Raw genomic sequence first — 14702 nt, forward strand, 5'->3', positions numbered from 1 at the left:
AAAACTCCAATAGAACAATCACTTATCCCAGCAAATGCCAGCAACAAGTACCTGGGGATTAATACAAACTACAACACCAACTAATATTGAGTGAGGCAAGGGAAAACAGAAGCACTAAACAAACAAAAAAATAAACAAAAGAAGAATAAGCAAAACAATCTCACAAAAAAGCATAAAAATTCGATATAATCTACATTCAAACGAACAACAACAAAAGGACAGAGAGAAGAACAATTTTTTGGATAGTTAAGACAGCGAAGAGAGAGGTGTGTATGGACTTGGAGCAGGGGATTGGAGATTAGATATATAAGTAGGGTGAAATTTTAAAAGGGGGTAAACAGAAAAAATAGGGAAAATCTAAAGCAGGAAAGGGGTAAGATAAACAGGACACTGAAAAGGGAAAAGTGAGGAAGAGAGTGATGGCATAAAGGTAGATTTGAGATAGAGTAAAATGATGTTAAAGGAAAGATAAAAATAGAATGTAGAGGGAGAAACCAAGATGGCGGCATAGGTAAACACCTAAACTGCTGCCTCGCACAACAATTTCAAAACTACAACTAAAAGACAGAACGGACACCATCCAGAACCGCAGGAAAGCTGACTGAGTGAAAATTCTACAACTAGAAGGAAGGAGAAAAGCTCACAGAGAATTGGAGGTACGGCAAAGGGTCTTTGTGCACGCAGAGAGGAAGGGCGGCGGAGTGCCTGGCTGGCTTTCTCTGGCGGAAGGGGGAAGGGAGCCCCCGACCGCATTGAACCCCAGTTCTGACTGCACTGAACACCTATTCCGGGCGAGCCCCTGGGGACCCACGCTCTTGTGGGGGGAGTCTGGACTCTCGGTCGGAGACTCGGGAGCCGGGGAAGGCGGAAGACTGAAAGTCCGCTCGCGCCAGTGCGCACAAAGGCTGCGGGAGGCTGCCACAGGCTTTCCCTAGCGGAAGGGAGTGAGAGGCTCCTGACGGCACAAAACCCCAGTTCTGACTGAAGTGAGCCCCAGTTCTGACTGCAGTGAACCCCAGTTCCAGGCGAGCCCCCGGGGACCCACGCTCTTGTGGGGGGAGTCTGGACTCTCGGGCGGAGACTCGGGAGCCGGGGAAGGCGGAAGACTGAAAGTCCGCTCGCGCCAGTGTGCACAAAGGCTGCGGAGGCTGCCACAGGCTTTCCCTAGCAGAAGGGAGTCAGAGGCTCCTGACGGCACTGAACACCAGTTCTGACTGAAGTGAGCCCCAGTTCTGACTGCAGTGAACCCCAGTTCCAGGCGAGCCCCCGGAAACCCACGCTCTTGTGGGGGGAGTCTGGACTCTCGGGCGGAGAATCGGGAGCCGGGAAGGCAGAGGACTGAAGGCACACACGTGCTAGCAAGGGCAAGGCTGACGGGAAGCCAAGACTGAGACTCCACCCCATCCAAGCTGAGCACAGAGGCTATTGTAATTTGGCAAGTCTAATCCTATAAGGCTGTCTCCAGCACCGGACTTCTCCCAGCATAGACACAGCTGATCCTTACAGCCAACTGGCCTGGAGGTCAATTCTTCCCAGTGATACCAACAACAATAAAGACTTAATTACAACAAGGCTGTACACACAGTCCACAAAGGGGTGCACCAAGAGTGTCCACCTCAGGTTAACTGGGGAGGCAGACCCACTGGGCCAAATTGGAAACCTAGCACACAAATCTACCAACTCAGGGAAGCAGTGAAAATGCGGCGTCTAAGAATCAGATCACAAACGAAAGAAATGGAGGAAAACAAACGACTGGATATAGAATTCAAAACCACGGTTATAAGGCTTTTTAAGAATATCCTAGAAAAGGCCGATAAATATAACGAGACCCTCGAAGAGATGAAAAAGGACCAACTAGAAATTAAACATACACTGACTGAAATAAAAAATATTATACAGAGACCCAAAAACAGACAAGAGGAACACAAAAATCAAGTCAAAGAATTGAAATACAAAGAAGCAAAAAACACTCAACCGAAAAAGCAAAAAGCAAAAAAAAAAATCCAAAAAGTTGAAGATAATGTAAGAAGACTCTGGGACAACTTCAAGCGTACCAACATCAGAATTATGGGGGTGCCAGAAGAAGAGAGAGAGCAAAATACTGAAAACCTATTTGAAGAAATAATGACCGAAAACTTCCCCCACCTGGTGAAAGAAATAGACTTACAAGTCCAGGAAGCCCACAGAACCCCAAACAAAAGGAATCCAAAGAGGACTACACCAAGACACATCATAATTAAAATGCCAAGAGCAAAAGACAAAGAGAGAATATTAAAAGCAGCAAGAGAAAAACAGTTAGTTACCTACAGGGGAGCACCCATACGACTGTCAGCTGACTTTTCAACGGAAACTATGCAGGCCAGACGGGAGTGGCAAGAAATTTTCAATGTGATGAATAGCAAGAACCTACAACCAAGATTACTCTACCCAGCAAAGCTATCATTCAGAATTGAAGGGCAGATAAAGAGTTTCACAGACAAGAAAAAGCTAAAGGAGTTCATCACCACCAAACCAGTATTATATGAAATGCTGAAAGGTATTCTTAAAGAAGAGGAAGAAGAAAAAAGGAAAGATAAAAATTATGAACAACAAATACATATCTATCAACAAGTGAACCTAAAAATCAAGTGAACTAAAAACCTGAGGAACAGAATAATCTGGTGAATACAATAGAATCAGGGGCATAGAAAGGGAGTGGACTGATAATTCTCAGGGGGAAAGGGGTATGGGGGGGTTCATAAAGAGACTGGACAAAAATCATACACCTATGGATGAGGACAGTGGGGGGTAGGTAAGGGCAGAAGGTGGGGTGGGAAATGGCTGGAGGGGAACTATGGGGGAAAAAAGGAGAAATAATTGTAATAATCTGAATAAAGATTTATTTAAAAAAAAATAAAATAAAAATCAGGTAAAAATATTGGAAAAAAAAAATAGAATGTAGAACATTAATCCCAAAACAAAATGAAGAGAAAATAAAATGACACTTTAAAAAAAAAAGGATAAAATAGCAGTAGTAATAACACGGATTGAAAATAAAAATGTAATAATTAAAAAGGTAAAATCAAGTGAAGAAAAAAATTAGTTTCTTGAGTAAAAGATGCAAAAAATGAAAATAAAAAAATAAAAAATAAAAATAAAATGTGGCGTAGTGAAGGTCATTCACTTCCTCTGTTGTTCTGTTTGGCACGCCTGTTTCTCAGTCCGGACAGTATTGCAGTTCCCTGCGTTCCACTGCTCTTCAGTGATGTAAGCCAGTCCTGATTTTAAGCAGGCGGTGTGTCTTAATTCGTATTCCTTTATTTTTGATTACACAAGAGTCAATTTGTGATTCAGCCCCTGGGTGGCAGTGTTTCTGGATTGACTTCCGGGTTTATCTATGGCCTCTCTAGGGAGTGTTAGAGCCTTCTTTCCCTGTGGCACTCACTACCGGTTTGTGGGAGTGGGTCTGCCTCAGAGCTGGCTCTCCGATGGTCACTCCCCGCTCCGATCCCCAGGTTCCAGAAAAACAACTTTCCCCTGCAGTCTCCCAGGGTGTCCCCAATTGGGTGAACCTATGAATTGGGCTTAGTAATCAGAAGCAAGAATTTCAAGAGGATAAAGCCCAAGTGTGCGCACTCCGTGGCTGCGCGTAAGTCTAGCACACCCCTGAAATTCTTAGGGTGTCCCTGCACTTCAGATCAAAATGGGTTGCTTTTTAGAGAGCCCTTCTGTTAGCAGCTCTGAGGACCCCCTTCCACATTCACAGATCACGCCAGCCCCAGCAGCCACCGATTTTTCTAGGCACAGACTTCCCTGGTCCTCCAGCTCCCACAAAACGCACGTTCCTCTCTCGCGCTGGGACCAGAGACCTCACCTTATCCCAGGCGAAATCTGACCTTTCCGTGGTGGAGTGTAGAGCTCCTCTGAACCCGTGTGTTTGCGCCAATTGGGGAGCGTTGTTCTGGGGCTCACAGCTGTTCCGTGGGTGCCGCAGTTGTGGATTCTCAGGCTTCGGATAAGCTCCACTTTCCGGTTCCAGATGGCGGCGACTCCGCGTCCAAGCCCGCAGCTCCGGGAGGGGACCCCACCTTTTTTTTTTTCAGTTCCATTTGCCTGGAAAACCTTTTTCCATCCCTTCACCCTCAGTCTGTGTACGTATTTTTTTCTGAGGTGGGTTTCTTGTAGACAGCAGATATATGGGTCGTGTTTTCTTATCCAATTCGTTACCCTATGTCTTTTTATTGGGGCATTTAATCCATTTACATTTAAAGTTATTATTGATAGGTACTTATTTGTCGCCATTCCTATTCTTTACTCCTGTGTTCCTTCTTCGATTCCTATTTCTTTTTTTTTTTTTTTTACAGCAGACCCTTTAGCATTTCTTGCATTGCTGGTTTGGTGGTAATAAATTCCCTTAGTCCTTTTTTGTCTGTGAAGCTCCTGATTTCACCTTCAATTTTGATTGACAGCCTTGCTGGGTACAGTATTCTTGGATTCAGACCCTTCCTTTGCATGACTTTGTATATTTCATTCCATTCCCTTCTGGCCTGATGAGTTTCTGTTGAGAAATCAGTTGCTAGTCTGATGGGGGTTCCTTTGTATGTAACTTTCTGTCTCTCTCTGGCCGCTTTTAAGATTCTTACTTTGTCGTTGGTGTTTGCCAATTTAATTATAATGTGCCTTGGTGTCGGTCTTTTGGGGTTCATTTTGCTTGGGACTCTGAGCTTCTTGGATTTGTGTGGGTTTTTTCTTCCTTATATCAAGGAAATTTTCTGTCATTATTTCTTCAAAGAGGTTTTCTATTCCTTGCTCAGCTTCCTTTCCTTCTGGAACCCCTATTATGCGGATGTTGTTTTGTTTCCTGTTGTCCCAAAGTTCCCTTAGGCTCTCCTCCTGCCTTTTAATTTTTTTTTCTAGAAGTTGCCCTACTTGGGTATTTTCCCATCTTGTCTTCTAGCTCACTGATGCGGTCCTCTGCTTCTTCTAGTCTACTCTTGATGCTTTCTATTGCGTTCTTTACAGCAGCGATGTCATTTTTCATTTCTTCTTGGTTCTTCTTCCTTTCCTCTTGGTCCTTGTTCATATTATCAAATTTGTCTTCCATTCTTTTCAGCCACCTTATGACCATTTCTCTGAATTCTTTTTCTGGAGGTTGCTTGCCTCCATTTTGTTTACTTCGTTTTTTGGTGATGCCTGCTTTTCTTTCATATGTGGGCTTTTCTTTGTCTCCCCATGGTCTCTCTTCTCTGGGTGTCTGGTTATGTAGTTCTCTCTCTCCTGCGTTGATTTAAAGGCACAAAATACAGCACTACCAAGTACAACACACAAGGCACTGAACAGAAATGTATTCACGATATTAATAGCCTCCAATAAAGGTGAGCACCAGAGAAAGTCAAATTAGGGGATAGGAGAGAAAGAAGAATAGGAAAAAGAAAGAAAGAAGAAGAAAAAAGGAGTGTCAAAATGAAATTGGGAAAAGGGAAAAAAATAAGTAAGAGAGACAAGAAAGAGACTAAGAGAGAAAGGAGAACAGACTATATATATTGGGGATAAAACTCCAATAGAACAATCACTTATCCCAGCAAATGCCAGCAACAAGTAACTGGGGATTAATAGATCTACAACACCAACTAATATTGAGTGAGGCAAGGGAAAACAGAAGCAGAAAACAAATAAAAAAATAAACAAAAGAAGAATAAGCAAAACAATCTCACAAAAAAGGATAAAAATTCGATATAATCTACATTCAAGCGAACAACAACAAAAGGACAGAGAGAAAAACAATTTTTTGGATAGTTAAGACAGCAAAGAGAGAGGTGTGTATGGACTTGGAGCAGGGGATTGGAGATTAGATATATAAGTAGGGTGAAATTTTAAAAGGGGGTAAACAGAAAAAATAGGGAAAATCTAAAGCAGGAAAGGGGTAAGATAAACAGGACACTGAAAAGGGAAAAGTGAGGAAGAGAGTGATGGCATAAAGGTAGATTTGAGATAGAGTAAAATGATGTTAAAGGAAAGATAAAAATAGAATGTAGAACATTAATCCCAAAACAAAATGAAGAGAAAATAAAATGACACTTAAAAAAAAAAAAAGGATAAAATAGCAGTAGTAATAACACGGATTGAAAATAAAAATGTAATAATTAAAAAGGTAAAATCAAGTGAAGAAAAAAATTAGTTTCTTGAGTAAAAGATGCAAAAAATGAAAATAAAAAAATAAAAAATAAAAATAAAATGTGGCGTAGTGAAGGTCATTCACTTCCTCTGTTGTTCTGTTTGGCACGCCTGTTTCTCAGTCCGGACAGTATTGCAGTTCCCTGCGTTCCACTGCTCTTCAGTGATGTAAGCCAGTCCTGATTTTAAGCAGGCGGTGTGTCTTAATTCGTATTCCTTTATTTTTGATTACACAAGAGTCAATTTGTGATTCAGCCCCTGAGTGGCAGTGTTTCTGGATTGACTTCCGGGTTTTTCTATGGCCTCTCTAGGGAGTGTTAGAGCCTTCTTTCCCTGTGGCACTCACTACCGGTTTGTGGGAGTGGGTCTGCCTCAGAGCTGGCTCTCCGATGGTCACTCCCCGCTCCGATCCCCAGGTTCCAGAAAAACAACTTTCCCCTGCAGTCTCCCAGGGTGTCCCCAACTGGGTGAACCTATGAATTGGGCTTAGTAATCAGAAGCAAGAATTTCAAGAGGATAAAGCCCAAGTGTGCGCACTCCGTGGCTGCGCGTAAGTCTAGCACACCCCTGAAATTCTTAGGGTGTCCCTGCACTTCAGATCAAAATGGGTTGCTTTTTAGAGAGCCCTTCTGTTAGCAGCTCTGAGGACCCCCTTCCACATTCACAGATCACGCCAGCCCCAGCAGCCACCGATTTTTCTAGGCACAGACTTCCCTGGTCCTCCAGCTCCCACAAAACGCGCGTTCCTCTCTCGCGCTGGGACCAGAGACCTCACCTTATCCCAGGCGAAATCTGACCTTTCCGTGGTGGAGTGTAGAGCTCCTCTGAACCCGTGTGTTTGCGCCAATTGGGGAGCGTTGTTCTGGGGCTCACAGCTGTTCCGTGGGTGCCGCAGTTGTGGATTCTCAGGCTTCGGATAAGCTCCACTTTCCGGTTCCAGATGGCGGCGACTCCGCGTCCAAGCCCGCAGCTCCGTGAGGGGACCCCAGTTTTTTTTTTTCAGTTCCATTTGCCTGGAAAACCTTTTTCCATCCCTTCACCCTCAGTCTGTGTACGTATTTTTTTCTGAGGTGGGTTTCTTGTAGACAGCAGATATATGGGTCGTGTTTTCTTATCCAATTCGTTACCCTATGTCTTTTTATTGGGGCATTTAATCCATTTACATTTAAAGTTATTATTGATAGGTACTTATTTGTCGCCATTCCTATTCTTTACTCCTGTGTTCCTTCTTCGATTCCTATTTCTTTTTTTTTTTTTTTACAGCAGACCCTTTAGCATTTCTTGCATTGCTGGTTTGGTGGTAATAAATTCCCTTAGTCCTTTTTTGTCTGTGAAGCTCCTGATTTCACCTTCAATTTTGATTGACAGCCTTGCTGGGTACAGTATTCTTGGATTCAGACCCTTCCTTTGCATGACTTTGTATATTTCATTCCATTCCCTTCTGGCCTGATGAGTTTCTGTTGAGAAATCAGTTGCTAGTCTGATGGGGGTTCCTTTGTATGTAACTTTCTGTCTCTCTCTGGCCGCTTTTAAGATTCTTACTTTGTCGTTGGTGTTTGCCAATTTAATTATAATGTGCCTTGGCGTCGGTCTTTTGGGGTTCATTTTGCTTGGGACTCTGTGAGCTTCTTGGATTTGTGTGGGTTTTTTCTTCTCCATATCAGGGAAATTTTCTGTCATTATTTCTTCAAATAGGTTTTCTATTCCTTGCTCAGCTTCCTTTTCTTCTGGAACCCCTATTATGCGGATGTTGTTTTGTTTCGTGTTGTCCCAAAGTTCCCTTAGGCTCTCCTCCTGCCTTTTAATTTTTTTTTCTAGAAGTTGCTCTACTTGGGTATTTTTTCCCATCTTGTCTTCTAGCTCACTGATGCGGTCCTCTGCTTCTTCTAGTCTACTCTTGATGCTTTCTATTGAGTTCTTTACAGCAGCGATGTCATTTTTCATTTCTTCTTGGTTCTTCTTCATTTCCTCTTGGTTCTTGCTCATATTGTCGAATTTGTCTTCCATTCTTTTCAGCCACCTTATGACCATTTCTCTGAATTCTTTTTCTGGAAGGTTGCTTGCTTCCATTTCATTTACTTCCTTTTCTGGTGATGCCTGCTTTTCTTTCATATGCGGGCTGTGTCTTTGTCTCCCCATGGTCTCTCTTCTCTGGGTGTCTGGTTATGTAGTTCTCTCTCTCCTGCGTTGATTTAAAGGCACAAAATACAGCACTACCAGGTACAACACACAAGGCACTGAACAGAAATGTATTCACGATATTAACAACCTCCAATAAAGGTGACCACTAGAGAAAGACAAATCAGGGGATAGTAGAGAAAGAAGAAGAGGAAAAAGAAAGAAAGAAGAAGAAGAAGAAGAAAAAAAAAGGGGTGTCAAAATGAAATTGGGAAAAGGGAAAAAAAAGAAGAAAAAAAGTAAGAGAGACAAGAAAGAGACTAAGAGAGAAAGGGAAACAGACTATATATATTGGGGATAAAACTCCAATAGAACAATCACTTATCCCAGCAAATGCCAGCAACAAGTACCTGGGGATTAATACAAACTACAACACCAACTAATATTGAGTGAGGCAAGGGAAAACAGAAGCACTAAACAAACAAAAAAATAAACAAAAGAAGAATAAGCAAAACAATCTCACAAAAAAGCATAAAAATTCGATATAATCTACATTCAAACGAACAACAACAAAAGGACAGAGAGAAGAACAATTTTTTGGATAGTTAAGACAGCGAAGAGAGAGGTGTGTATGGACTTGGAGCAGGGGATTGGAGATTAGATATATAAGTAGGGTGAAATTTTAACAAGGGGTAAACAGAAAGAATAGGGAAAATCTAAAGCAGGAAAGGGGTAAGATAAACAGGACACCTAAAAAGGGAACGTTAGGAAGAGAGTGATGGCATAAAGGTAGAGTTGAGATAGAGTAAAACGATGCTAAAGGAAAGATGAAAATAGAATGTAGAACACTAATCCCAAAATAAAATGAAGAGAAAATAAAATGACACTTAAAAAAAAAGATAAAATAGCAGTAGTAATAATACGGATTGAAAAAAAATATAATAAATAAAAAGTTAAAATCAAGTGAGGAAAAAAGAAAAAAGATTAGTTTCTTGAGTAAAAGATGCAAAAAATGAAAATAAAAAAAATAAAAAATAGAAATAAAATGTGGCGTAGTGAAGGTCATTCACTTCCTCTGTTGTTCTGTTTGGCATGCCTGTTTCTCAGTCTGGACAGTATTGCAGTTCCCTGTGTGCCACTGCTTTTCAGTGTTGTAAGCCAGTCCTGATTTTAAGCAGGCGGTGTGTCTTAATTTCTCGTATTCCTTTATTTTTGATTACACAAGAGTCAATTTGTGATTCAGCCCCAGAGTGGCAGTGTTTCTGGATTGACTTACGGGTCTATCTATGGCCTCTCTAGGCAGTGTTAGAGCCTTCTTTCCCTGTGGAACTCACTACTGGTTTGTGGAAGTGGGCTGTCTCAGAGCTGGCTCTCCGATGGTCACTTCCCGCTCCGATCCCCAGGTTCCAGAAAAACAACTTTCACCTGCAGTCTCCCAGGGTGTCCCCAACTGGGTGATCCTATGTATTGGGCTTAGTAATCAGAAGCAAGAATTTGAAGAGGAAAAAGCCCAAGTGTGCGAACTCTGGGGCTGCGCGTAAGTCTAGGCAGCTGGCACACCCCTGAAATTCTTAGGGTGTCCCTGCACATCAGATCAAAATGGGTTGCTTTTTAGAGAGCCCTTCTGTTAGCAGCTCTGAGGACCCCCTTCCACATTCACAGAGCACGCCAGACCCAACAGCCACAGATTTTTCTAGGCACAGACTTCCCTGGTCCTCCAGCTCCCGCAAAACGCACGTTCCTCTGTCCCGCCAGGACCAGAGACCTCACCTTATCCCAGGGGAAATCTGACCTTTCCGTGGTGGAGTGTAGAGCTCCTCTGAACCCGTGTGTTTGCACCAATTGGGGAGCGGTGTTCTGGGGCTCGCAGCTGTTCCGTGGGTGCCGCAGTTGTGGATCTGTCCTTTGGTTTCTTAACTATCCCCCATCTGCACTTATGTCCCATTTGTTGGGATATAAGTATAAGCCAAAAAGTCAAAAGAAAAAGGAGCTCTATGAAGTCCATTTGGCCCAATATATAATCTAAGTAGAGGCCCAGTTCATGAAATTTGTGCACAGGAGAGAGGGTCCCCTCAGCCTGGCCTACACCCTCTCGCAATCCAGGATCCCTCGGGGGATGTTTGACTGCCGGTTTGGGCTCGATCCCACAGTTGGACATCCCTCTCACAATCCGGGACTGCTCACTCCTAACTGCTCACCTTCCTGCCTGCTTGATCACCCCTAACCACTCATCTGCCTGCCTGATCGCCCCTAACTGCTCACCTGCCTGCCTGATCACCCCTAACGGCCTCTGCCTGCCTGCCTGATTGCCCCTAACCACTCTCCTGCCTGCCTGATCATCCCTAACTGCCTCTGCCTCCGCCCCTGCCACTGCGGCTTTGTCTGGAAGGAAGTACAGAAGGTCATTTGGCTGTCTGGTCTAATTAGCATATTACATTTTTATTATTATAGACTAGTGACCCAGTGCACGAAATTCGTGCACATTAAAAGGGAATTAATTAGAGGAAATATTTTAAAACTAGAGGTCTGGTGCATGAAATCATGCATGCGGGTGTGTGTCCCGCAGCCCAGCCTGCAGCCTCTCCAATCTGGGACTCCTTGAGGGATGTCCGACTGCTCGTTTAGGCCCAATCCTGGTATGATCGGGCCTAAACGGGCAGTCAGACATCCATCTCATAATCCAGGACTGCTGGCTCCCAACTGCTTGCCAGCTTGCCTTCCTGATTGCCCCTAACTGCTTCTGCCTGCCAGCCTGATCACACCCTAACCACTCCCCTGCCAGCCTGATTGATGTCTAACTGCTCCCCTGCCAGCCTGATTGCCTCTAACTGCCCTCCCCTGCAGGCCTGATTACGCCTAACTGCCCTCCCCTGAAGGACTGGTCACCCCCAACTGCCCTCCTTTGCAGGCCTGGTCCCCACCAACTGTTTTCCCCTGCAGGCCTGGTCCCCCCAACTGCCCTTTTCTGCAGGCCCGGTCGCCCCACAACTTCCCTCCTCTGCTGGCTTGGTCACCCCTAACTGCCCTCCCCTGCAGGCTTGGTCCCTCACAAATGCCCTCCCCAGCTGGCCATCTTGTGGTGGCCATCTTGTGTCCACATGGGGGCAGCCATCTTGTGTGTTGGAGTGATGGTCAATTTGCATATTACTCTTTTATTAGATAGAATAGAGGCCTGGTGCACAGGTGGGGGCTGGCTGGTTTGCCCTGAAGTGTGTCCTGGATCAGGGTGGGGGTTACCTTGGGGTGTGGGGCTGCCTGGGTGAGGGGCCTATGGTGGTTTGCAGGCTGGCCACACCCCCCAGTGACCCAAGCAGAGGCCCTGGTATCTGGGATTTATTTATCTTTGATAATTGAAACTTTGTAGCCTTGAGCAGAGGCCAGGGCAGGCCAGGGAGGGCGGGAAGCTTGGCTTCCTCCATCGCTAGGGGTAACTCAAGCCTCCTGCTCTCTCCAGCTTTGTGGCTGCCACCATTTTTGTTGGTATTTATTTATCTTCTATAATTGAAACTTTGTAGTCTTGAGTGGAGGCCAGGGCCGGCCATGGTGGCAGGAAGCTTGGCTTCCTCCATTTCTGGGGGAAACCCTAGCCTCCTGCTTGCTCCAGCTCCATGTCTGCTGCCATATTTGTTGGGTTAATTTGCATACTCACTCCTGATTGGCTAGTGGGCGTGGCTTGTGGGCATAGTGGAGGTACGGTCAATTTGCATGTTTCTCTTTTATTAGATAGGATTGCTATTTGCCCTTTCTCTATAATAGAAGTGTCAGAGATGAAAGAAAATTAGTAAAATGTATATGAAAACCTTCCTCCTGTCAGAGTCTGGGGCGCACCACAGGAACCAGAGTCAAGTCCCCGCCCGCCCTCATGTGCCTTGAAGTTGCGCGAGACCCAGACCTGGCTGGACCCACCCCCATTGGGCTAGTTCCAGACCCAGCTGGCCCCACCCCCATCAAACCCCGCCGGGTGGGGGGCACGGCCTCAGGTTGCCTAGCCTGGGCTGTGGGGTGCGGCCTGAGGTCCCCCTGCCCAGGCCAGGGTGCATGGCCTCAGGTCCCCCTGCCTGGTGCCAGGGCATTGGGTGTGGCCTCAGGTCTCCTGGCCTGATGCTGGGGTGGGGGGGCACAACCTGAGGTCCCCCGTCAAGCCCTGCTGGGCGGGGGGCGTGGCCTGAGGTACCCTGTCAAGCTCCACCGGGCAGGGGATGCAGCCTGAGGTCCCCCAGCCTGGCACTGGGGTGGGGGCGCAGCCTGTGGTCCCTGCTGATTGCTCGTTAAGGCTCGTTAAGGGGACTCAGCCTCCGCTGCGGGCACAGCCATCTTGTGTTACAGGATCACCACCTCTGCTGTGTGCGCAGCCATCTTTTGTTATGGAATCCCTGCCTCCACTGTGGGTGCAGCCATTTTGTTATGGCATGATGGTCAATTTGCATATTCCCTCTTTATTAGATAGGATAAGCATTTGGCACCCTTTTGTATCCATTTTTCTTTTCTAGATTGTGGGGCATTTGCCTGGTAGTTCATAATATTAGTGAGGGATAAAGGCAGGTTTAAAAATTGTGTAGAGAAAGGATAAGGGAGGTCCATTTTGAGCTGCATATTTAGCAGCTTTGTCAGACCTGTCATTTCCTAAAGATAGAGTATCAGTTTCCTTAGTGTGGGCTGAGGAACAATGACAATTTTACAAAGGAAGTGAATAGCTTGTAATAGAACAGCAATTACATGTCCATTATCAATACGAATACCTGCAGAAGTTAAGAATCTGTGGGGTTTTCAAATTATACCAACAGTAGAACAGACTCCTAAAGCATATTTAGATAGAAGCAGTTTTATGAGTCCAGTTTTTCCTTAGAGTTCTGTAAATTATATCCAGTTTAATTTTATGATCTTCAAGTTGTCAGAAATCTGTGTTCAGAGTTCTTTTTATGAGTCTCATGGAAGATGAGGCACTTTTGTAAATAAGCATCAGAATAAAACAATAACTGCCTATAAATGACAAAAGACTTAAGATGGCATAGATAAAGATCTGATTACAATGTAATTGACAAGGAAATTTGGTTATTTCTGTATTGCACATTTTAAGATAGTGACTAGAATTATGACTTATAACATTATACCAAGACATATCAGAGTTTTAGGAATTTTATATAATTTTAGGACATTTATATACCTATACAGACGTAACATAAAGAAGGCTTAGTATTATTTCTTTTTTTGACAATGTTTCCCATGTAGTTTAACATATTAAATAAGTTGAATTAGCTTGATATCTCTCTTTTCAGGAGAGAGAATAAATTTTTTTTAAAATATATTTTATTGATTTTTTACAGAGAGAAAGGGAGAGGGATAGAGAGTTAGAAACATTGATGAGAGAGAAACATTGATGAGAGAGAAACATCGATCAGCTGCCTCCTGCACACTCCCCACTGGGTACGTGCCCGCAACCACAGTACATGCCCCTGACTGGAATCGAACCTGGGACCCTTGAGTCCGCAGGCTGATGCTCCATCCACCGAGCCAAACCAGTTAGGGCGAGAATAAATTTTTGAGGTGTTCTAAGGGCCCTCTGGAAAACTCCAAAGTTATTTTTAGGTCAATAGGACTTCATTTAGAAACTGATTTTGGGAAGTTTCTAAAAAATATTAAAAGGTTTTAAAAACACTTTGTCAAATAGGATTATAGGCTATCATGAAACAATACACACACACACACACACTGAGTGGCCAGATTATTATGATCTCTGAATGCAATAATCTGGCCACTCAGCATATATCCTATATAATAAAAGGCTAATATGCAAATTGTCCCCTCGACCAGGAGTTCGACCAGCAGGCAGGCTGGCCAATCGCCCATGTCCCCTCTCCCTGGCCAGGCTGGCCAGAATCCACCCATGCACATATTCATGCACTGGTCCTCTAATCTACACTAGTAAAAGAGAAACATGCAAATTGACCATCCCTCCACTACGAGAAACGTGCAAATTGACCATCCCTCCACTATTTGAGAATGCAAATTAACCCAACAAAGATGGCGGCAGCCATGGAGCTGGAGCAAGCAGGAGGCTTGGGTTGCCCCTGGCGATGGAGGAAGCCAAGCTTCCCACCCGCCCTGGCCTCCACTCAAGGAGGGGCTGGAGGTCTGGTTCACCGGGGGGGGGGGGGGGGGGGGCGTGGCCAGCCTGAAAATGGCCCTCAGTCCCTTACCCAGGCTGGCCACACCCCATGGGGTGAGGGTCCCCGCAGGGGGGCTTGGCCAGCCTGCAAACAGTCATCAACCCCTCACCCAGGCTGCCCAGGCACCCCAGGTGGACCCCCACCCTGAAGGGGGTGTGGCCAGCTTGAAAACAGCCCTCAGCCCCTTACCCAGGATGGCCATGCCCCTGCAGCAGGGACCCTCACCCCATGGGGGCATGGATGGCCTGCAAACCACCACAGGTC

Source organism: Plecotus auritus, assembly GCF_963455305.1.
Source record: "Plecotus auritus genome assembly, chromosome: X".
Taxonomy (NCBI): domain Eukaryota; kingdom Metazoa; phylum Chordata; class Mammalia; order Chiroptera; family Vespertilionidae; genus Plecotus; species Plecotus auritus.